The sequence below is a fragment of the Aquarana catesbeiana genome, linkage group LG04 (genome assembly GCF_042186555.1).
Source record: "Aquarana catesbeiana isolate 2022-GZ linkage group LG04, ASM4218655v1, whole genome shotgun sequence".
NCBI lineage: Eukaryota > Metazoa > Chordata > Amphibia > Anura > Ranidae > Aquarana > Aquarana catesbeiana.
Window position 1 is genome coordinate 83,894,044 of NC_133327.1, and position 24,993 is coordinate 83,919,036.

Consider the following 24,993-nt stretch of genomic DNA (forward strand, 5'->3'; position numbering starts at 1 on the left):
TAATCCCCCCTCCACCAAATGATTTGGACCAGTGCACAAAGCAAGGTCCATAAAGACATGAATGAGCGAGTTTGGGGTGGAGGAATGGCTGGCTTGCACGGAGTCCTTACCTCAACCTGATAGAACACTTTTGGAATGAATTAGAGCGGAGACTGCGAGATGCATATCATGTTTTGCCAACATTGGCTTCCTCAGGGGATTGTATGGTTACTAGTGTGAACAAAGGCTCAAAGGGAGCCTGGTGGGGTACACACACCCGGTCCGGTCCAGAAAATGTGACAGGGGGCTTCCGTGCGTCCACAGTGGGTGTACAGGGGCCCGGCTGTATCAAAGATTAAAAAAATAACTCTGCTTAGGAAAAGGTATGAGTACAGGGGCGCCAGTAATTATTTTACAAAAAGAGAGTGTGCATCCAGCGCAAAGTTGTCCACTTGCAATGGATACAGACATACAATGGTCACCCCTGTTGTCCAGCTAGCTTGTTCATATGTGATACCGTTATTATCCCTAAGAAAAACCCCCTTCCTTTGACTTTCACTACAAGGGATGAGGTCTCGAATCACTTAAGGTCACTCAGTCTACACCCCTATTAAATTAGGTGTACTGAGCCATCCACACTTGGTTCTAGAATGGGTCCAGAAGTCCAAAGAGGTGACCCTTGGACAAAGAATTCTGCAGCCATGTTTTCCCATTATATGCACTACAGAAACAGCCAGAAGAGAAAGACTCAAGTTAAAGAGAAACTTCATCCAATTTTCCTTTCTATATGTGATGCTCCTTTAAGAAGGATAAACATAACCACATCCTCATTGTCCTTTTCTCCAATCCTTAGAGCCATCTTAAGACACCCATAATGAAGAGCTGGTTATCTCTTCCTCATTTGCACAGCGGCCCTCTGACAACACGCCCTTGATCTGGCGCATGCTCTGCAATTCCAGTAAGTCTTGAATAGGTTGAAGGCTTCAAACAATGCAATACTTTAGAACAGCCTCACAGATTTATGACATTGATATCCTTGGAGGCTGCAGGTGAGTTATGAGTCATCCTTTCCTAAGTAAAGAATGTGTAAGTGGGGAGCCACTGTTAAAAAAAAAGGTATTTCCAAATATTGCCAATTTAGGATACATAACCTAGTTTTCCATCCATAACAGTTTTTTCCTGCTTGGAGTTCTACTTTCAATAAGAAAAAAAAAAAAAAAACAAGAGAAGTTCACGTATCCTAATAGTATGCTAAGCAGATATATATATATTGGCAGCATAGTTGTGTAGTGGGTAGCACTCTCGCCAAGCAGTAAAAAGGGTCGCTGGTTCAAATCCTAACCACGACACTACCTGCCTGGAGTTTGCATGTTCTCCCTGTGCCTGCATGGGTTTCCTCCAACACTCCAAAGACATGCTGGTAGGTTAATTGGCTTCTGTCCAAAATTGGCCCTAGTATATGAATGTGAGTTGGGGACCTTGGTTTGTGAGCTCCTTGAGGGTAGGGACCGATGTGAGTGTGCGATGTATGTGTGGAGCTCTGCGTAAATTGACGGTGCTATATGGGTACCTTCAATAAATAATGATATAATAGATGAGCATTTTAATGAGACACAATGTACAGGGATAGGGATAATTGTAGACACTCACTCAAGATGAACTGATGTCCTTATTCAACCTTAGTAACTCCTTATCTTATTCTTGGAATTCTTACATTTTTGTGATTGAATCCTCTAAGGGGATGTGGCAGAACTTTTCTGGATTCCTATTTTCTTTAAAAAAAAAAAAAAAAAAACTTACAATGAAGTTTACCTCTTTGATCAGCACAACAGGACACTTATAGACCCTTGTCAGCCCTTGCACAGGGTGACAGATGGCTGACAAGTACTGCGTGGCACTTCTAGCAAGCTTCTTTTTTTTTTTTCCAAGCCTTTATTTCCTTTCAGGTATCTACTTGTTGCTGTTAATTGCTAGGCAAAATCCCTTAAACTGCTGGCAAATCCATTACTTCCTTTTACAAAGAACGCTGGAGCTATAGAATATTTTCTCTCCACAATGAGTAGGCTTGTCTGTCTTCTCCACAGTGAAAATTAAATTCAAAGCCAAGGTGAGGAGGTGTGTCCGCCTCTCTGGCCTCAGATTGATAATTAGACTTTACAAAGACACTTGAACGAAGATTATGACACATTATACATTTTTAACGTACCAGAAAATGTTATTTAATTAAAGAACAGGTGGATTATATATAGAATGAGTATTGCGCCTTTACCCAAGCCTATCTCCTGCAATGAGTGGAATAGCGCACCTCAATACAACTTAGAGGTAACATGGCCAAAGGCCAGCACAGTGTTCACTAGCTTAGTGCTCCTACTGCATTGTGGCGTCTGTGCCAAGCTGTACTGGCCATAGAGAACAAAGCCAGTGTGCTTGGTGCAGGTGTAAAGACAAAGACTAGGCGGACTTGTTGATGCTCTTTTCAGTCAGATTCTGGCTTTAACTTGCACATACAGCAGATTATAAGGGTGGGCTAATAAAAAGGGATAGTCAGAGTTATTTCAGAACAATGGATTTCAACACAAATTTACCAGTTTCACTGAAGCAATCTCTCTGTTTCACTCATCCAACTGCAAATTTGCTTTAAAACATAGATTGTCTCTTCATTATCTATTTAAAAGGTGTGGTTTTAAAGGTCGTTTAGTTTATTTAGTGTTCTTTGAAATTGTGGTTAGTTTCTTCCTTTTTTTATGCATTAAAATTTTATTTGTATATTGATGCTTAGATTTAGAAATGTAACATTTTTTGCTGTCTTATTTTCTGTGAAAAAAAATTGATATGGATGAGGGTAATTTTTTGGCACCAGAACAGGTCTAAGGAGATATTTATAGTCCAGTGCAGTCTTAAAAACCATGTTAATTCAGGTTTATAAAAAGTAATCTTTGATACATTGGTATCAGGGTCAATATGATGAAATGTATAAATACCCTACACCAGTCCCACTAAGACCGACCGGGGTACTTTCTTTTTACTCTGACCAATGCTGCACGCCAGGGCTGCCCCCTCCATCCCCCTATATTCATATTGACCATCGAGCCCCTATAAAGACAAATCAGGATGAACCATGACATTAATAATATACAGGTCAACAAGACAATCCACAAAGTTGAGGCATATGCAGACGATCTCCTTTTCTTTGTGACCTGCCTGGAAACATCAATTCCAAACCTACTTAAATAACTGGGCTTCACCAATGGGTTTTACAACTATCAGGCTGCTCACCTCAATAGGGTTCTGGACTGGTGCAACCATGTGACAACTAAGCTATGAGTCTCCTTAGAACAAGCCAGGTCTTCCATCCCCCTCTGGACTCTCCCATGGTTACAGTCCTCTTGTCCGTCGTCGGTATCAGGAACCATGAATCAGACCAAGACAGAAGTATAGTTAAATCACACTTGTTTAATAATAATAATAATAATAATAAGTTAAACAGAGTAAGCACAGTCAAAACAAGCCAGAGTTCAGTAACCGGATCGGGTAGTCAGCTAAGCAAATGTCAGAAAGCCAGAGATAAACGTAGTAGTACAACAAGCAGGATCAGGAGCCAGAAGGAATGTCAGCTGAGCAAGTTTTCAAAAGGAACGCAGGAGAAAGTCTTTGTGATGTTGACAAAGGCGAAGGCAGAGATCAAGTGAGCTAAACGACTTTAAGTAGGCAGGACTGACGAGCAGAATCAACAACAGATGGGTAACTGTGGAGAGAGATGGGAGCTGGCAATTAGCCGACAGCTGAGTGGCCAGCTCAGAGAAGGAAGGGCTGAGCCCAGCCCTGACAGTCGGTGAGGGCTTTTCTCATTATAGACAGTAAATATAAAGTGTCCCTTCGGACCAGCCCTAGAGCAACTCCTCATCCAACTCTCCCATGTTGCCAGTAGAAGGAGAGCCAGATTTCCCTTCAGGAATGTCGGACCCCAGATTCCACGCATTCCTTGGGGTGAAAAAATTCAGGGTAAGAGATTTCCGAAGCCATGGTGGATCTATTTCGGAGATCCAATATATATTATCCCCAACTTTGCTGATCTGGCAAGCAACTCAACTCTGGCACTACCTTCTTTTCATTATACCCTAGTCTGTCCTCCTCTCTAGTTCTACTAGTTCTCGAAAAAAAAGCTGTTACAACTCTCGTCCTATCCGACATGGCCTCTCCACCGCATATTCTACACTGTTCTCCCCTCAGGATAATTACATCGCATCCTTCATAACTGAATGGGAGAATGACTTGAACACAACCTTGACCTCTGAACAGAGGGAATTTTTTGTTGTTCTTTATGCACAATTCTTCAATTTCATCGACATTGCAAATATCTGGTTATAAACTGCTCACTAGATGGTACAGAGTTCCTGATCCGCTTTACCAAATGTACCCTGACATTGACCCCGATTGCTGGAAATGTGATGAACCCAGGGGCACGCTCTTCCACATTTTTTGGTCTAGTCCACTGATCCGCATCTTTTGGCAAGGTTTTGTGCCTTGATACAGAAATTCAATGGTCTGGCTGGATTCAACAGGATCCAGCTGCTTGTTTGCTACATCTTAGCTCACTGTCCAAGCGTAAAGATCACCAGGCCCAGGGCGTGTGTCTCAGCACAGTGGAAATCTCCAACCCCACCCAAAGTTGGACAATGAATCAGCAGGGTGAACGATATTTGGCATATGGAGGGCCTCACAGTCTCCTTACATAAACCAGAAGCCTGCTTTAGGAAAACATGGTTCTATTGGACTCCATTTATTTTCTCTGAGAGATATCAGGCTCTCCTAACCTCCAACTCCACACAGGGAGATTAACACTGGGTCCGACTCCCTGCCTATCTGTGCCTCCCCTATATCCCCCTTTTTTTCGTCTCCCCTGACCCCTCTTTATCAGGGTTAATTTCGGCAACGATAAAGTTTTCGTCAAAATTTTCATCAGTGGCATTTTTACAGTGATGAAAACTAAACGTAAAAGTACACCACATTTTCGTCCGCTTATGAAAATTATGACAAAAATCAATTCCATTTTCATTAACAAACTAAAACAAAATGAAAATGTGAGACAGGGACGTATACCCTCGTGAACTAACTTCCGGTTTCCATGGGGCTCCGCCTGCTTCCGTTCCCAGCAAGCAAGCGACTGTGTGCAGCCAGAATTACAGGCCTCAGACGACCATCCAGAGACCAGAACAGCACTGTGCATTACAGGCCTCACGAGTCCCAACGAGAGTCCCAATCCTGACTCACGAGTCACGATGACGGCCGTCCAGAGCAGAGAGTACCCACTGTGAGTGTGTACATTACAATTACAATCCTGAGGCCTCCCCTCAGACCATCGTCCATCCAGAGCACTGTGTATGCATTACAGGCCATCCCTAAGACCTGAGACCACCATCCAGCACTGTGCAGCATCACAGGCCTTTCAGAGTCAGACCACCATCCCAGAGCACTATGGATTACAGGCCCCAGCTCAGACCACCATCCAGAGCACTGTGCAGCATTACAGGCCTCTCATACCACTGTCCAGAGCACTGTGAAACATTACAGGCCTTTCAGAGTCAGACCACCATCCCAGAGCACTGTGGATTACAGGCCTCACCTCAGACCACCATCCAGAGCACTGTGCAGTATTACAAGCCACTCATACCACTGTCCAGAGCACTGTGCAGCAGTGCAGGCCTCCTCAGACCACCGTCCACAGCATTGTGCAGCATTACAGGCTTCCTCAGATCATCCAGAGTGGCTAAATCTGTATCTGTGAGTTTGTTCAAAACTTGATATCATAATACAGTAAAACCTTGGATTGCAAGCATAATACGTTCCGAAATATGCTTGTAACCCAAAGCACTTGTATATCAAAGCAAATTTCCCCATAAGAAATAATGCAAACTCAGATGATTCGTTCCACAACCATTTATTCATAAGTCTTTGAGTTTATAGTTCATATAAAAAGATTATAGTAATGTGATAGGTTGTGTAATCATAAAATGTCCATCCACAAATGGCAGCTTACACAAGGGGATTAGACGCAAAATCCAGCAAGAGCTACAGAGAAGAAAAAGTCTCTAAGTGTAGCAATATGGTTACATTTAATAAAGGTACAACATTTAGCAGCTCACATGGTTGATGATTAAAACAGGCACATCTAAGTATACAAGCATTCGGGGTAAAGCTGTCCACATAGACCATCCTTCGCACCGCCGGCTCTCACCGCTGTCAGTCTGCAATCGTGACCGGAAAGAATACAATCCAGCAGAGCGATTTGAAAGTGAGGCTTGAAGCACTCGTGGAGCGTAGCGTGGAAGGGATGATGTCGATGGTGGTGTGGAGGATGGTCTATGTGGACAGCTTTGCCCCAGATGCATGCATACTTAGATGTGCCTCTTTTATTCATCAACCATGTGAGCTGCTAAATGTTGTACCTTCATTAAATGTAACTATATTGCTAAACTTAGAGGTGCCACTCTTCTCTTTTATACTCTGTTGTGACGTGACGCTACTTGTATATCAAGACATTGCTCGTTTATCAAGACAAAATTTATAAAAACAATACGACTAAAACTAAAACTAAAATAATTGCAGATTACTAAAATGAGACTAAAACTAAAATGGCATTTTAGTCAAAGACTATGACTAAAACTAAATCAAAAAATCAAAATTCGGTGCCAAAGTTAACACTGCTCTCTATTCTCTTCCTTTACTCTCCTTCCTCAGAGGGTCCCACTCCCAACTACACTCATTTCCCTATCCTTAAATAACATATACATTTCTACTGCGGGACGTTATGTTCAGTTCCCCTTCAGGTGACCTATGGATCTACCTATTCCAGATACTCATCTGACATACCCAAAAACTTATAACCAAGGCCTTGTTCCCTGCAAGTCTATTAGACCTAAAGCCAACGATCCAGATCTTTCTAGTGCAAAATGTTTTTCTACAAGTCAGATAGTGTCATGGTTTTCTTTTACTGTTCATGGCCTTTAAAGTTATGGATAAAAGTCTGATTTGTTACTCTATGTCTTATGGAGTCACAATAAATAAAGAATTACAAAAATTTAAATTTCACATTGCCTCCAAGGCATTTCACCAAAAAAGCAATGTTTCTTAAATTTTTGCTGAGGTATCTGAGAGATTAAAACCAAGTTTCTATCACCTCGACCAGCAGTGATGCAAGTGAAGCACTTTTAAAGAAAATATAAAACCTTTTTTTGGTGAGGCACTGTTAAAAATATGTGTAAACCTTTTTTTTTTTTTTTTTGGATAGCGTAATAAAGAAGCTGCGTCAGATTTTTAGTGATGTCTATGTCCCTGCTGGAGAGATTCTCCTTGTCTGTATTTTCTGGTGACAGCCATCACCAGAGCTGAAAGTAATGGGAAGATCCAACATTCTACAGTTGTCACCAAAACAGGAATTGAGAAGAAATGTTCAATTGGGGCCTGTTTGGGTGATAGACAGTTTGGGCCTTAACTTTGGACAGACTTCCTCTCACTTCCTGTTCTGTCTCTAAGACAGGGGGTAAAGGAAATCTACCCAAAGACAGATAGACAGCAAAAATAGAAATGAGTCATTTTCTACTCTATCCAAACAAACAAAACAAAAAAGAATAAAGCTTTAGTTTTACATACAATTTAACTGTTTTTTTTTTTTTTTAATAAATTATATTTTATATGCGTTTAATCCTTTTTTTATTAAAAGAATGGTTTTAGCACAAAAAAATAAAATTTAGGCCTTAGATACACTTTAACTGCTTTTTTTTTAATACTTTTAATCATTTTTTTACAGTCTTTTTTATAAAAGCATGGTTTTGTTCGCAAGTTTGGGCTTTAGATGCACTTTAACTGGTTTGCTTTTGTATAAAAGTATTGTTTTGTTCACCAAAAAAAAAAATGCTTTGCAGATAGAGAAAGAATTTAGTAAACAAAGACGGGGCAGAAGGGTAGGTACAGCATATGGATGGTTTTATTGTCTTCTTTGAATGAAGGAAACATTATGTAAGACACATGAATACAGCTTTCCTCCTGACATCTCATCATCATCCAGGGCACTATGTCTTGTGTCCCTGTTGTTCTACTTGTGATGTGTCAAGTGTTGCACACTATACTTTACCCAAGCAATGCGCTCTGTCTCACCTAGAGATTCAAGGCTAAGCACAGTACATTCTGTTTTCCACCTTTTCAGCTTCATGCTGCGTTAATACTGAAAATGGCTTGTCGGTAGCAGATGCACAGGTATATAGTTAAATTGAAAAAACTCAGTCTGATTCAAAATCTGGATTTGTTGTAAAATAAGTACTGTAGCTGTGAAGTCTCTAAGCAATTAAAGCAGAACTGTGAGCAAGCACGCAGTACTGCAGACGCTATGAAAAATATCTGGACACATTTAAAGGACCAGTACTGAGAGAGCCTGGAGGGAGATATATCTTGAATGAACCAACAGAAAGCTTTCCCTGCCGTATTGTCCTCCTGGGAATTCCTACTTACCTTCACACGTCCCAGCACCCCCTGATGCTTTCTTTTTAGTAAAAATAAATAAACAATTTAAAAAGTTACTAGACCCAGGACCCTGCATTCACTATATCTGGTCTCCAACAGTACACAGAACGTTGAAATGCAATTATTTTAGTAAATATAAACTGCTAAATACCTTTTCACATCAGCAGTATATAGCAGTCTTGTGACTTCTACGTTATCAGTGTCTGGTTAAAGCTTGTCAGAGGAGTTTTCATTCTCCTTTGAATGTTCTATGGTCCTGCGGGGCCCCTGACTTACTGTCTCGTCAGTGCTGATTGGCCCTGTGCTGATCACCCTCCCAAGAAAAAAAAATCTCTAGCAATACACACCAAACTGAGCATGTGCAGAGTGACTCCAAAGGCTCTGCCTTATCAGGAGATGGATTGGGGACAGTGGAAGGGGAGGATCAGAGAAGACAGGATCAAACAGGCATTTTACACAATACACTGGATTAACCCCTTAGGTTCCACAGTGAGTATAACAAGCGTGCTTTACTGCATATACAGACTGATTTTACTGTTTAGTAACACTTTAACAGAGAATAAAGTGGACTAATAGAGTGTGGACTCACTAACAGAAGAAACTGGGAGGTAGTTTAGCCCTTTGATAACTCAAAAATGAAATAGTGGGTGACTATTGGATAGAAATGTAATAAATAACTTTGTTCATGTAGTAGCAGTTCTTTCCTGGCCTCTTTTGGCTACTGGTGACTTCATTAAAGGAAGGTAAATGCAATAATGGTGGTGACATCTGTTGCCACTCTGAATGAAGAGCTACCTCTCTACAGGCATTGTGAAACCAGTACATCAGACATAGTTGGTTTGGCTAGAAAATTAAAGCAGGGTTCCACCCAGAAATTAAACTTCCGCTGATCGGATACCTCCCCCCCTCCGGTGCCACATTTGGCACCCTTCAGGGGGGAGGGGGAGCGGATATCTGTCAAATCCAGGTATCTGGTCCCACTTCCAGGGAAAAATCGCCGCAATCTTGTGCGGTGAACTACGCCATGTCCAGCCCCTTCTCCTTCCCCTGCTGCCTTCTGGGAGACATACAGGTCCCAGAAGACAGCAGGGACCATTCAGAAAGCACAGCGCGACTCGCACATGCGCAGCAGGAAACAGGCTGTGAAGCTGTAAGGCTTCACTTCCTGTTTCCCTTAGTAAGGATGCCGGCACCTGCATCCGGAGCTGAGGGACGGGTCGGCTTCAGGTGCCGACATCTCAGGCTCCCTGGACAGGTAAGTGTCCATATATTAAAAGTCAGCAGCTGCAGTATTTGTAGCTGCTGACTGTTATTTTTTTTTTACCCAGGCGGAACTCCACTTTAAGTACTTTGGATCTCTCCAGTCTGTCCCCTGACTGACCTCTGGGATAAAAGGATTCCAATTGTCGCCATATACACCCCAAAGACTACTGAGACTTGTAGCAAGGGCAGCGTCATCTATCTTTCAAAGTACTAACCTAATAATAGCCTGGGCCCTCTAATACTCTATAACCATAGTTACATAGTTAGTCAGGTTGAAAAAAGGCACAAGTCCACCCAGTTCGACTAAAAAAACCCCATAAAATCCCATATACACAGTCCTTCACCCACAGTTGATCCAGAGGAAGGCAAAAAAACCCAGCAAAGCATGATCCAATTTGCTACAGCAGGGGAAAAAATTCCTTCCTGATCCCCAAGAGGCAATCGGATTTCCCTGGATCAACTTTATCTATAAATGTTAGTACCCAGTTATATTATGTACGTTAAGGAAAGAATCCATGCCTTTTTTAAAGCAATCTACTGAGTTGGCCTGAACCACCTCTGGAGGGAGTCTATTTTACATTTTCACAGCTCTTATTGTGACAAAACCTTTCCGTATTCGGAGATTAAATCTTTTTTCTTCTAGACGTAAAGAGTGTCCCCTTGTCCTCTGTGATGACCCTAACCGCTTGCCGACCAGCCGTCATCATTATACTGTGGCAGGTCGGCATGATCCCGCGAACCGTCGTAGTTATATGACCGGCCTGAAGCGATTGCAGGGACAAGAAACAGGACAGGGACGTGTGTGTAAAGTGATGAGTGACAGATCGTGTATTCCTAATAGCTAGGAACCACGATCCATCACTTCCTAGGTCAGTCCCCCCCCCCTACAGTTAGAAACATACTGAGGGAACACAGTTAACCCCTTGATCGCCCCCTAGTGTTAACCCCTTCCAGCCAGTGACATTTATGCAGTAAACAGTGCATTTTTATAGCACTGATTGCTGTATAAATGCCAATGATCCCAAAATAGTGTCAAAAGTGTCCGATGTGTCCGCCATAATGTTGCAGTCCCGATAAAAATCGCAGATCACCGCCATTACTAGTAAAAAAAAAAAAAAATTATTATAAAAATGCTATAAATATATCCCCTATTTTGTAGATGCTAGAACTTGTACGCAACCCAATTAATATATGCTTATTGCGATTTTTTTACCAAAAATATGTAAAAGAATTCATATCGGCCTAAAATGAGAACTGAGCTTTTTTAAAAAATTAAATGGCACAAATAGCGCAAAAAATAAAAACCACAGAGGCGATACCACCAAAAGAAAGCTCTATTTGTGGGAAAAAAAGGACATTAATCTTGTTTGGGTGCAGCAATGCATGACCGTGCAATTGTCAGTTAAAGCGACGCAGTGCCGAATTGGAAAAAATGGCCTGGTCATTCAGCAGCCAAATCTTCCAGGGCTGAAGTGGTTAACATGAATAACTCAACACCAAGTTCACTATATGGACCACTTATGTATTTATACATGTTGATCATATCCCCCCTTAATCTCATCTTCTCAAGAGAGATTAAATTCAGCTCCTCTAATCTTCATAACTGAGTTCCTCCATGCCTCTTATCAGTTTGGTTGCCCTTCTCTGCACTTTCTCCAGTTCCCCGATATCCTTTTTGAGAACTGGTGCCCAAAACTGAACTGCATATTCCAGATGAGGTCTTACTAATCATTTGAACAGGGGCAAAATTATAACTCTCTCTCTGGAGTCCATACCTCTCCTAATACAAGAAAGGACTTTGCTTACTTTGGAAACCGCAGCTTGGCATTGCATGCTATTATTAAGCTTATGATCTACCAAAACAGATCGTTCTCAACTATGGATTCCCCCAGTTGTACTCCCCCTAGTATGTATGATGCATGCATAATCTTAGCCCCCAAGTGCATAACTTTACATTTATGAATATTAAACCTCATTTGCCACACAGTTGCCCAATTAAACAATCCATTGAGGTTGGCTTGTAAGTTGGAGACATCCTGTAAGGACGCTTTTTCACTGCATAGCTTGGTGTCATCTGAAAACACTGAGATGGTACTTTTAATCCCAGACCCTATATCATTTATAAAGATATTAAAATGTAAGGGTCCCAACACTGAACATTGGGGTACACCACTGATAACCTTAGACCACTCAGAGTAAAAATCATTAACCACTACTCTCTCAATCCGGTCTTTTAGGCAGTTTTCAATCCATTTACAAATTGATCTTCCCAAGCCTGTAGACTTTACCTTACACATTAGCCGTCTGTGGGGAACTGTGTCAAATGATTTTGCAAAATCAAAGTATACAACATCCACAGCCACCCCTGTGTCCAAGGTTTTATTTACCGCCTCATGAAAAGAAATCAGGTTTGTTTGACAACTTCTGTCTTTCATGAATCTATGCTGTCTGTTTCTTAAAATATTTTTTTCCAGCAAGAACTCATCTATGTGGTGTTAATAAACTCTCTAATAACTTCCCAACTATAGAAGTTAAACTAACAGGTCTATAGTTATCTGGTAAAGACTTTGATCCCTTTTTAAATATGGGCACCACGTTGGCTCTACACCAATCCAGTGGTACCATTCCAGTCATTAATGAGTCCCTAAATATTAGAAACAGTGGTCTTGAAATGACGGAGTTCAATTCTTTTAGGATCCGTGGGTGGATACGATCTGGTCCAGGTGCTTTATGCACCTTTATTCTGTCTAAATATTTCTGGACCATATCACTTTTGAGCCATTGTGGATCAATTAGGGCTGTGTCAATACCAGCCCCAACCAGAGTTCACTAAAGCTTTGGTTCCCAGTATCCATCAGTTAACTGAATATAATTGACTTTATCTCATAGACCAATGACACAGTTTGACAGTAGAGCCAAAGATCTAGGAATGTGCACAGATATGCGCTCCTAGTTCTCTGCTGCAACAATAGTCAACATTATCAAGACATGGGGCAACATGTCTGAGGGCCTAAGTAGACATACTCGAAAGTGTCCGGAAAAGTTCCATCCAGATAAAAAAAGGTATTGAATAGAGAATAAAGTACCGTACCTGAATTTTATCTAGGTGCCCTGTACCTGCACTATTTTTTGTAACACACTGCACCACAACGCACATTTGGTTTTAGGTCTACTGTACATGTATGTTTTGGGTACCATTCAAAATGAATGATAATGCACATGTGCCACACAATAATGTGGCTTGTGGTAATATGGGGTTTCAATACATGTTATTGGAGCAAAGATCTAGAGCTACGTGTTTCATATATATACATATTTTCTCCAAAGTAAGCATTTCCTTCAAAAAATGGCTGCTTTGTACTGCACATGTGTGATGCAAACCTATTCATTCCCTGTAGACATGGCATCCTCAAACAATCTCTCCCAGTATGGCTTTCCTATGTACAGTATGAAGCATGCATTTTCAGAAGACAGGCTGTGTTGCTCAGGTTGGGGATGCACAGTGAAGATCGCTGGATCAGGGTTAAAAGTAAGTATAAGTTAAGGTAAAAAACAAACACAAGAGGGAGCCTCTATCTAGGTTGTGATTTAATTAAAAAGGCATAAAAAACAATTAAAATGCACTCACTAGATAAAAGTAGATCAAGGCTTGTCATAAACCCACATATAGACCTTCATAGGATCACTGTGAGGCTGCAGAGCTCAGCAGGCATGTGGCTAGCTGAAGCAGAGTTCTTATAGGAAGTGCAGCTGTCAGGCTTCAGGCTGGAACATAAGCATCAGCAGCTTCCAGAAGTGGCAAGATGGCTGTGTCTCCAAAACAGCACCTCTCACGACTGGGTGAAGACAGGAAGTGGAGGGGGTGTGACTACATGTTTCAGGGCAGAAAGGAGGACCCCTTTATCAAAGCATAGCTATCCTATTGCCATCCTATGGTTTGATACAGGGGTGCTCCTTTCTGCCCTGAAACATTTAGCCACATGCCCTTCTCTTCCTGGCTTCACCCAGCCATGAGAGGTGCTGTTTTGGAGCCGCAGCCATCTTGCCACTACTGGAAGCTGCTGATGCTTATGTTCCAGCCTGAAACCTGAAAGCTGCACTTCCTTCAAGAACTCTGCTTCAAACAGCCACGTGCCTGCTGAGCTATGCAGCCTCACTGTGATCCTATGAAGCTCTATATGGGTCTATGAATGGACCCTGTAGGTAGTTTGTGTTGTGTTTTTTTAACAGAATTTATTATTATTATTTGATAAGAACTTATGACTTTTTTACTGCTAAGTAGACAGTTATAAATATGAAAGCATGATTTTTTTGTATTTACACTTTTTCTGTAAATTCAAATTATAGCATCATACACTGGCAGGGTCCATTGGACCCATGTTGCTCTTCAATGGTTTCTCTGTTATGACTCATCAAGTCACATGATTACTGTACTGCACTTTGTGAGATATTTTCAGTCTGCAATTTAGGACATGTTTCTGCTTGTTAGGACTTGCTTTCTTAGCTTTTGAAGATTTGTTATGCTTTCTTGATTTGGTGGTGTAGTTTCATCATGGCTCGCAAACACCTCAGTAATGAAGAAATACTTGGTTGGTGCACTCAGGTTCTAAAGAAGATCAACATGCATCAGATTACTAGCCATTGGATGACGAAAACTAAATAGATGACATCCTTGTAGAAGACAACTCGAATTCTGATGATAGCACCGTCACAGCACCTACCACCCAAACTGATTTGCCATCTTCATCTGTGAATAGAACGATTTACTATGCAGGTGTACACCGGGAAATGTCAAGACCAAAGGAAGGGAAGTGAATCAGGGGGAGCGAGTGGTAATGGATTTGGCTCAAGGAATATTATAGTCTGAAAGAAACATCACTTGTGATCACTTAGCTAAAACATTACTGGAGAAAAAAATCACAGTTGTTGGAACAATTCATAAAAACAAAAAAGGACTGCCCCAAGAATTTGTGACCACAAAAAAACGAAATGTCTACTCTACTCTGTTTGGTTTGCAGAAAGACGTGATGATTGCATCATACTGTCCCAAGAAAAACAAATTTGTTACCCTCTTGAGCTCTATGCATTCCCAACCTACTGTTCAAAACCGAGAAGACAAAAAAACAGAGGTAATTCAGTCATACAATGAGACAAAAGTAGGCGTTGATACGTTGGATCAGTTGGTTCGTACTTACAGTACTAAATGAATGACCAGAAGATGGCCAATAGTTATATTTTATAACATGTTGGATGTTAGTGCTATCAGCGCCTACATAATCTGGATGTCGTAAAAACCAGACTGAAATGCAAGTAAATTGCACAAAAGGAAAATTTTCCTTACAAATCTTGAGAAAGCACTGACTGAAGTATCTGAGGGGCCTGACGTTCCTCAAACTTCTACCTCAGAAGAATCACCAAGAAAGAAAGCACACTGCAGTATTTGCCCTAACACCAAAGACAGAAAAACTTGAACAGTGTGTTGTGTGTGCAAAAAAACCTGTATGTCAAGAACATCTGAATGTGGTATGTTTGAACTGTGGACAGTGAAAATTTTCATCATATTAGCATAACTTTTCCAACTACCTATGCCCTACACCTACATATCAAAATTTTATTTTTCTCTCAATTGACAATTACTTTATAATTTTTATCATTATCTGAATTTATGTGCAAAATAATATAAGACAAAATACTCTACACAGTTAGTGCTCAAAATATGGAGAATACACTTTATTATCACCAAATGAGTAAGCATGGCTTAGTATTTCATGGTTATTCAATATTTTACTAGCTAAAATTATAAACAAAATTCATAATTACCCTGTTTCACAATAAAAATAATTATACTAAAACTTTTATTCATTATATGTACCAACATTTATTCATTATATGTACCAAACTATAGTACAGGGCCCATTGGACTCTGGTGGTGTAAGGTGGTACAAAAAAAAAAATCACTACACCTAGATGGAGGCGCCCTCTTGTGTTTGTTTGTTTTTTTATGTGCATTAGAATCTCAAGACCTAATTTGAGAGGAGCTGCATCCTTTTTATCTGGTGTTCCCTACCATTCTCATGGCCCTTTAATGTGCCCCATTCAATGATGGTTGGGTTCCAGTCAGCGTAATAGCTTATTCTTTTTTCCATAAGTTAAGGTAAGCCTCACTCAGGAGTGAGGGGCAACTAAGTGAAAAAAAAATAAGTACTGTATTTCAAAGAGCAAGCAACAAGTGAATCAATCAATTAACAGCTACTGCTAAAAACAAGATGCATTGTTGATAACAGCATGCACTAATCAATGTTGGGCTTAGCTGTCTAGCAGAGGCACATAAAGCCCAGGTGAAACAGTATGCAGACTGAATTGAGGCTTTTAGATTTATCAAGGGTTTTATTTTTGAATCTATGTATTACTAGATATACATACTTATTCATATTTACTTTAATAAGATGCTATAGACTTTTTAATGTAAAATTAAATATGCATATGACAGTGGTCACTTCAAAGAGATTCTTTCACTTTACCAAATCTGTTGCTCTCCATTCCTTCCCCACTGGACCCACTTATACCTGATGCCGCTCCTTCCTCCATGACAGCTGCTGCAAAATACCCGGCACTTCTGGCAATAGGGAGGCTTGTGACTTCCCCCCCCATGATGCAGTGTTTGAGTTGTGTGGCCAGTCCCCAGGCCCAAACACTGTCACATGAGGGATGAGATGCCATATTCCCGATGAAGGGTTCCTGCGAGGCTCCAAAACATTGCTTTTGCTGTAACAATGTGATCATTGAATAACGTTTTGGATCCATTCTGGAGATCCATGGTGTGCTGGTAACATTCTCTCACTCTGACTATATACCGTTCCAACCGGTGGTCACTGCAGCATCTACTTACATACACAGCCAGTTCTATGGGAACGTGTGAGTTGGGAATAGTGCATGAAAACCCTGTGTAAGCTGCAACACCACCAGGAACTGAGTTTAGGGAATTGTGCAGCAGCTGCATTAGAACAAGAATCATTGGGTGAGTACAGCGAAGATGGGTATATGTGAGCCAGGGTTTTATAGAGACCCTATTACCTTGCCCTTGAAGTGTTACTAAACCCACAACAGTAAAATCAGTCTGTATATGCAGTAAAGCATGCGTGATATACTCACTGTGGAACCTAAGGGGTTAATCCTGCGCATTGTGTAAAAAGGCTGTTTGATCCTGTCTTCTTTGATCCCCCCTTCTTCCACTGTCCCCAATCCTTCTACTGATAGTACAGAGCCTTGGAGGCACTCTTCACATGCTCAGTTTGGTATGCATTGTATGTATTGCTAGAGAGTTTTTTTTTTGGAGGGTGCATGTGACTAGCACAGGACCAGCACTGTCCAGACAATGGGTCAGGGGTCCTGCAGCCTCATAGGACAGTCAGAGGAGAATGAAAACTCCTCCTACAAGCTTTAACCAGTGCTTGTCGAGACACTGATAGAAGTCACAAGACTGCTATATACTGCTGATGAGAAAAAGTATTTAGCAGTTTATCTTTACTAAAAAAAAATGCATTTCCATGTTCTATGTTTTGTGAGAGACCAGATAAAGTGAATGCAGGGTCCTGGGTTTAGTAACACTTTAATAAATAATATGACATGGGGGTTTATTTACTAAAGCTGGAGAGTGCAAAATCAGGCTCACTTCCTCATAGAAACCAATCAGCTTCCAGGTTTTATTGCCAAAAGCCTACTTGAACAAGCTGAGGTTAGAAGCTGATTGGTTGCAGCAGTGAGTCTGGTTTTGCACTCTCCAGCTTTGGTAAATAAAACCCATAGTCTCTTTATTGCAAAATATTATATTTGCACATGGGGTAAGCCATATTAGGTTATTACAAATGCAGGCTTATCTTCTTAGTAGTGTTGCACAATGATTGTGCCTTAATTGTTTCCTGTCTCTCTTTGTCAAGCCTGACTGGGTGGTAAAAATGCATTCTGTAGATGGCCCGGGTTTTATCTTAGCAAATGTTGATCAGTAATTGTAATGAAATCCAGAAAAATCCACAAATCTGCATATGCCAAGCCATAATAAACACACGCTCAGCATGCATGTAAACATTTGATAATCACATCAAATATTAATTTAAGAAAAACTGCACAATAACAATCCTTAATAAATGCTTGCTGGGAAATCATTATAGTTTCCTTTTAAAGCTTTTTTTCCAAATCCCTTTTTCCTTTTTAACTATTGGAATGCACAGCTAAATGCAATGTGTGCCTGTTGGTGTAATTGGTGTCACCTAAAAAGTGCTATTTATATGGTTCCTGTGTAATAAGATTGATTAACATAATTGCTGCAATGAGAGTTGAATGTTTTTGGGAAAAGGTTACAGCTTTAGTTGGTAGGAACATTGACAGTCCTGACCTTTCCTGGCCATCAGCGAATATTTATACAAGTTTTGTGCATTTTGAGTTTCAGGATGTCTGAGAAAGATTTCAAAGACGAAGATTTTCAAAATTTCACAACACTTCAGTCACATTAGATCAATGGTAGAAGAATTTAGCACTAAAGTTTAATGAGCTGTGAAACAGTGTGCTCATACTGTCACCAATGATTATTTAAAAAACAAGAATGAAATTAGCTTGCTCAAGGGGTCAGTCCACCCAGAAGTGGTAGTTTAATGCTCAGGAGGTGCTGTAAAATAACACGTTCCTACGTCTTTCAAGGACTGTGGATGGTGAAATCTATGAACTTTAGGCAAAAACATTTTGTTTAAATGTTGGATAACGTGAGGAGGTGTTAAGCTGGTCATACATTAAAAGACATTAGTACAAGAATTGTCTACTATACATTCAATGACTAATGTCATTTGAAGGTACTTAAAATTTAATTTGCTTTAAAAATCAATTTTGGAATGAATGTAATTTTTCAGAAAGAAATTTTTTTATATTTTTTTATATTTGTGTCCCGGTTATGAAGATTTACTGTATTTGCCTGGGTGACCACTCTCACCAGGACTAAAAGGGATGGAAAATCCAAAACTTTCCATTGAAGTTTTTTTTAAATTGCAGTACTGCAACATTGAAAAACTTCAAGAGAGAGGACACATATAGACTCAACCGTCTTTTTGCAAACTGCTGGATCCTTTCCTTTCCTTCTATTTCGTTACTTTCTTTTCTTTCCTTCCTTTTCTTTCTTTTCTTTCCTTCCTTTCTTTTCTATTTTTCTTTCCTTCATTCTTTTCTTTTCTTGCCTTTCCTTTCCCTTTTATCTTTCTTTCTTTCCTTTTCCTTCCTTTCTTTTCTTTCTTTCTTCCCTTCTTTCCTTTCCTTTTCCTTTCCTTTCTTTCTTTCCCTTTCCTTTCTTTTCTTTCCTTCCTTGTTTTCCTTTCCTTCCTTTCTTTCCTTTGTTTCCTTCCTTCCTTTTCTTTTCATTTCCTTTCTTTTCCTTTTCTTTCCTTTCTTTTCTTCCTTTCTTCCCTTCCTTTGCTTTCCCCCTTTTCCTTTCCTTTCTTCTCGTTTCTTCCTTCCTTTTCTTTTCCTTTCTTTTCTTTTCTTCCTTCCTTTTCTTTTCCTTTTCTTTCCTTTCTTTTCTTTTTTTCCCTTGCTTTTCTTTTCCTTTCTTTCTTTTTTCCGTTTTCTCTTTTCCTTTTCCTTTTCCCTTTCCTTCCTTCCTTCCTTTTCTTTTCCCTTTCTTTCCTTTTCCTTTCTTTTCTTCCCTTCCTTTTCCTTTCTTTCTTTTTTTCCTTTTTCCCTTTTCCTTTTCTTTTCTTTTCTTTTCTTTTCTTTCCCTTTCCCTTTCCCTTTCCCTTTCCCTTTCCCTTTCCCTTTCCTTCCCTTCCCTTTCCTTTCTTTTTTCCTTCCTTCCTTCCTTTCTTTCCTTTCTTCTCTTTCCTTCTTTTCTTTCCTTCTTTTCTTTCCTTCCTTTCTTTCTTTCCTTCTTTCTTTCTTCAGACTTATCACAGATAAAAATGACGTCCTAAAAAGTGAGGAGAACACCCCTTTTATAAAGAGTGGTTACTGGAACAGGTGTCACCATTGGAAGATTTCCTGTATATTTCTTCTGCAGTCAATTGTAAAACAATGCAATTCACAACATTTTCTGTCTAGGTGAGAAAGGTCACCAGGACATGTAGATTGACACAAAGGGTTGATTTACTAAAGGTGAAAACACAGTGCACTTTGCAAGTGCAGTTGCACATTGCAAGGGCATTTTCTCCAGAGATCAGTTAATGAGGTGAAGCTTCATTTTTCAAAGAATCACATGCAAGGAAAAAATAAATAAAAATTAGCTTGCATATGATTAGATGATGGAAGTCATTAGCACCGCCCCTGATTTACTAAGCTCTGGAGCAAATTCCCTTGCGAAGTGCACAGTTTATTTGCCCTTAATATATAAACCCCATAGAGAGGGGGGGGGGGTAATCTACCTAGAAAGGATACTGACAGCTATCAAATTTATCCTAATCTACTGTAAAGTGTATGTTTTTACTTACACTTTAGGAATACATAGCATAGCTTTTCTAATATTAGCGCCAGTAGGCAATTGAAAATATCATATTCTATTTTTGTTATTATAAGTATTGCTTTATTATTTGCCACTGTACAGAACATAAAGACGCACAGCTATTTCTTCCAGGCCAGAAGGCAAGGATAACAGCTTTTTCTACATAAATAAACTCATCTGGGAAATGGCTTAGGACAACATTAATTGAGTAATTATGTCCTGTGGTTTTCAATGTTTATTGAATAAACACCAGGATTATGTCATGCATAAAAAAACCTGTGGAATAAATCATGGTTGATAAGTAAATATCCATTGAATTTTCCAAACCACTTAAACCAAAGGACAAATACTGAAGTAAATGAATGTGTTTGCAGCTCATTAGGATAAGGATGGAAATACAGGACTGGGTACTGAATGGGGTGCACAATTATAATTATCATTCTAAAGTCATTTATGACACTGAGGGTGTATTTATAAAAAGTAAATGGACGTTTTTTTTTTTTTAACAGCATTGGCTAGCTATCCACCTCTGCAGTGGAGCAGGTTGGGGCCCCCGGATGTAAGAAATGAATGCAAGCATACACAAATGTGGGTTCTGAGTTAAAATTCCTAATTGCAGAACTTTGAATGTGCATCTCATCTGGACTTGTGTGGTGAGCCTGGTAGAAATCATTGTTGAATCACTGATAACATCACTGATAACATCAGAGGAGCCACTGCATTGCTTTGTAAGCACACCTGAATATGACACACCTCGCACACCCAGCACTTTGCAACACACCTTGAGGTATTTCAAAGGATTTATTAAGGAAAGAATTATCAAATGTACTTTGAGATATATGGCTAAACACCTGCAGTTCTCTGATAAACAGTAATTAAAGTGATACTAAAGTCTCGTTTTTTTTTTTGTTTTAAAATAACAAACATGTTATACCTATCTGCTCTAGTGTAGTGGTTTTGCACAGAGCAGCCCAGATCCTCCTCTTCTCGTGTCCCTCGCCAGTGCTCCTGGCCCCTCCCTCCTGCCTAGTGACCCCACAACAAGCAGCTTGCTATGGGGGTACCCGAGCCAAGTCACTGCTGTGTGTGTCCATTAAGACACGGATCTGTATCTCAGCCCCGCCCCCCCTCTCCTCATTGTATCACTGACTTTGATTGACAGCAGCAGGAGCCAATTGCACCCCACTACTGTCTCAGCCAATAAGGAGGTGAGTCCTGAACAGCTGAGTCTCTTGTGCAACATCGCTGGATCAAGAGGGGGCTCAGGTAAGTATTAGGGGGACTGATGGGGGCTTCTGCACACAGAAGGTTTATCTTAATGCACAGAATTCATTAAGATAAAAAAACCTTGTGACTTTAGAACCACTTTAACAGAACTGAATTGCTAACAACAGTATATAAAAACAGTCCAAACTTGCTATAACTGTCCCTGTTTTATCCCACTGTATAGTAATTAATGACAATAAAAACGTTAACCAGCAAAGTTTGGGCCCTTGGAGAAAGCACAACAGTTCACAGCAGACAACAGATCAACTTGTGCAGTGTTATGAAGCGTACACACGACCGGACTTTACGGCATACTTGGTTCGGCGGACCGGAGTCCGTCGGACAATTCGATCGTGTGTGGGCTCCAGCGGACTTTTTTACCCAAAAGTTTAACGGACCTAGAAATGAAACATGTTTCAAATCTTTTCGACGGACTTGAGTCCGGTGGAAAAGTCAGCTCGTCTGTATGCTAGTCCGACGGACAAAAGCCGACGCTAGGGCAGCTATTGGCTACTGGCTATGAACTTCCTTGTTTTAGTCCAGTCGTACGTCATCACGTACGAATCCGTCGGACTTTGGTTGATTGTGTGTAGGCAAGTCCGTTCATTCGGAAAGTCCATAGGCAAGTCCATTTATTCGGAAAGTCCGCCGGACAAAGTCTGCCATAAAGTCCGCTCGTGTGTACGCGGAATTAGTCTCTTACCAGACCCAGTGTACCCTCTTCTGGGTATCTGTACAGAAGGATAATACAACAGCAATAAAGGAAGAAGTTCCACAGCAGTTATCAGCTACAGTCCAGGCTACACAAGCAAGTAATTTGCTTTAGAGTAGGGATTGGCCAGAGAGTGATTAATTTGATGCAGTTGGCCAACTTAAACATGTATTGCAATATATTTGAACCAAAAATACCTGTTTTTATGCAAAATTTGCTAGAAATGTGTAAGGGTGTATAGCTGTGTGCAGCGGGCTGATTACAGTTTTTTGGTATTCATGTGGTCACACCCCTTTAGCACCTGATGGATTATACACTGTATATATATAATTCATTAAAGTGTATTCTTTTTTTTTTTTTTTTTTAATTGCGTTTGAAAAACCGCTGCACAAATACAGTGTGACATAAAAAAAAAAAAAATCCATCATTTTATTCTCTAGGGCCTCTGTTTAAAAAGAATATACAATGGTTGGGGGTTCTAAATAAGCTCAGTTACGAAGAATGATTACAACCATTAAACATATTCTTCCTAAAGAAGAGGTGCTTGAGAAGAGATATGATATCGATGACGAATGCCTCATTGGTGATTCTAACATAGGGGGAAAACTATTCAGTTTCAGGGAGTGTAAGAAGACACACGGCCACTCGATAACCTTAAACTGCGTAGAGGTTCTTTACTGTCAGAGCGTCAGCGGTGGTGTCAGTGGGAAGCGTTGATAGTTTCAAAAAAATCTTAGATGGGCACCTTTGCAAATGCAATATACAGGGATATGGAAAATTTTATGACATAAACACACATCTACACCCACCCAGAATGAATTGGATGGACTGGTATCTTTATTCAACCTTATCAACTGTGTAACTATGCAACCGCTGAAGAATACAAAACAAATTATGAAAGCTGTACAAACATGGTCTCTGCAGCAATATCTCTGTGACCCCATCATGGCAATATATGGCTGCATAGTCTGTACAAGACTCTATAACAGAGAGCTTAGCTGAGAATCACTACTGGTGAAACAATTCAAAACATAAACAGCTTCTTGCAATTATCCTCATAGACAGCGTTCCTTCAGTAAAGTCCAGGGTAGAACTGGTAACACAGGCTAACAGCTGTAGGAAGACAAGCACAAGGGGCTGCCTTGCGGGAACTGCAGTACTCTGGTAACAATCAGTGAGAGGCTTACTACTTTACCATTTATTTCTGTGTTGCCCCAATGCACAATGGTTCAGTAAAGTATATGCATAAACATGCTGGCATACAACACAGATGATAGAAAGAAATAAAACTGAATAATCTATGGTCTGTTAAACATTCTGACAACTCCTCCCTAGAACCTTTTATAGTCAGGGTAAACAAGTAAGAGGAGTATAAAGAGGAGCATAAAGTGCTAGCCAGCAACATAATCAGTGGGACCCCCTCTTCCACTTAAACATGTATTGCAATATATGTGAACTAAAAATCCATGTATTTGTGTAAAGTTTGCTAGAAAGGGTGTATAGCACTGTGCTGATGATTCAATCAGAATGTTTATGTGGTCATGCCCCTTTAGCACACGTTGGGTCAGATATATGTATAAGGTGGATTTGAGCACAGGTATATCTTATTTCCCTTGCAGTCTATTATGTATATTGTGTCTATGGCCCAATATCCACTGAAGTATGCTATAAGCAAGTAAGTATTTTGTATTTTGCAGAGCAGAGTAGGGACTGGCCAAGAGAGAAATTACTTTGATGCAGTTGGCCAGCTTAAACATGAACTATAAATCCCTTTTTTATGCTGTTTACTAGAAAGTTGTATAGCAGTGTGCAGAGGGATCATCATTACAAAAACTGAAGTAAAGAATTTTTAAGTGCACCTGAATTTAAGAATATATTTTCTGTTATTCATATTGAGGGAACATCTAGCATTGTTAATTGTGCCTCAGCAGTACCCTGACAAATCTATTTTTCTCCTAAATAGCAGTACATGACTGTGTCACCTTAGGCAATCCTGTCCATTTAGCTGTAAATCTTCAGTGTGAGATCTAAGGCACTGCTGCCTCTGACTACTAGTCTGACATTAGGAGTAAGATTTGGTGAAGTCTGCACTTTGCTGCACAGCGTTTTTCTTGCTGGATAGAAAGTTGTACCTGATGACCTGCAGTGAAAGGATCTTCCTGCTTCTGCTTTATTTATCTTTTTGATGTGTAGTTATTTGCACTTTTCTGCTACTTCTTGAATATTCCTCCACCAGTCTGATCTGAGGAAATAAAGCCCTGTTAATATCACAATGGCTGCCTCCACACATAGGGTTGATTTACTAAAACTGGAGTGCGCAAAATCTGGTGCAACTGTACATGGTAGCCAATCAGCTTCTAACTCCAGCTTGTTTAATTTAGGTGTTACTAAACCCACAACAGTATAAATCAGTCTGTATATGCAGTTAGGCATGCTTGTTATACTCACTGTGGAACCTAAGGGGTTAATCCTCTGCATTGTCTAAAAAGGCAGTTTGATCACGTCTTCTCTGTACATGCTCAGTTTGGTTTGTTGTACTAGAGTTTTTTTTTTCTTGGGAGAGTGCATGTGATCAGCACAGAGCCAATCAGCACTGTCCAGACAGAGGGTCAGGGGTCCTGCAGCCTCTTAGGACAATCAGGGGAGAATGAAAACTCCTCCTACAAGCTTTAACCAGACACTGATAGAAGTCACAAGACTGCTCTAACTGCTAATGAAAAAGGGTATTTAGCAGTTTATATTTACTAAAATAAATTCATTTCCATGTTCTCTGTGCTGTGGG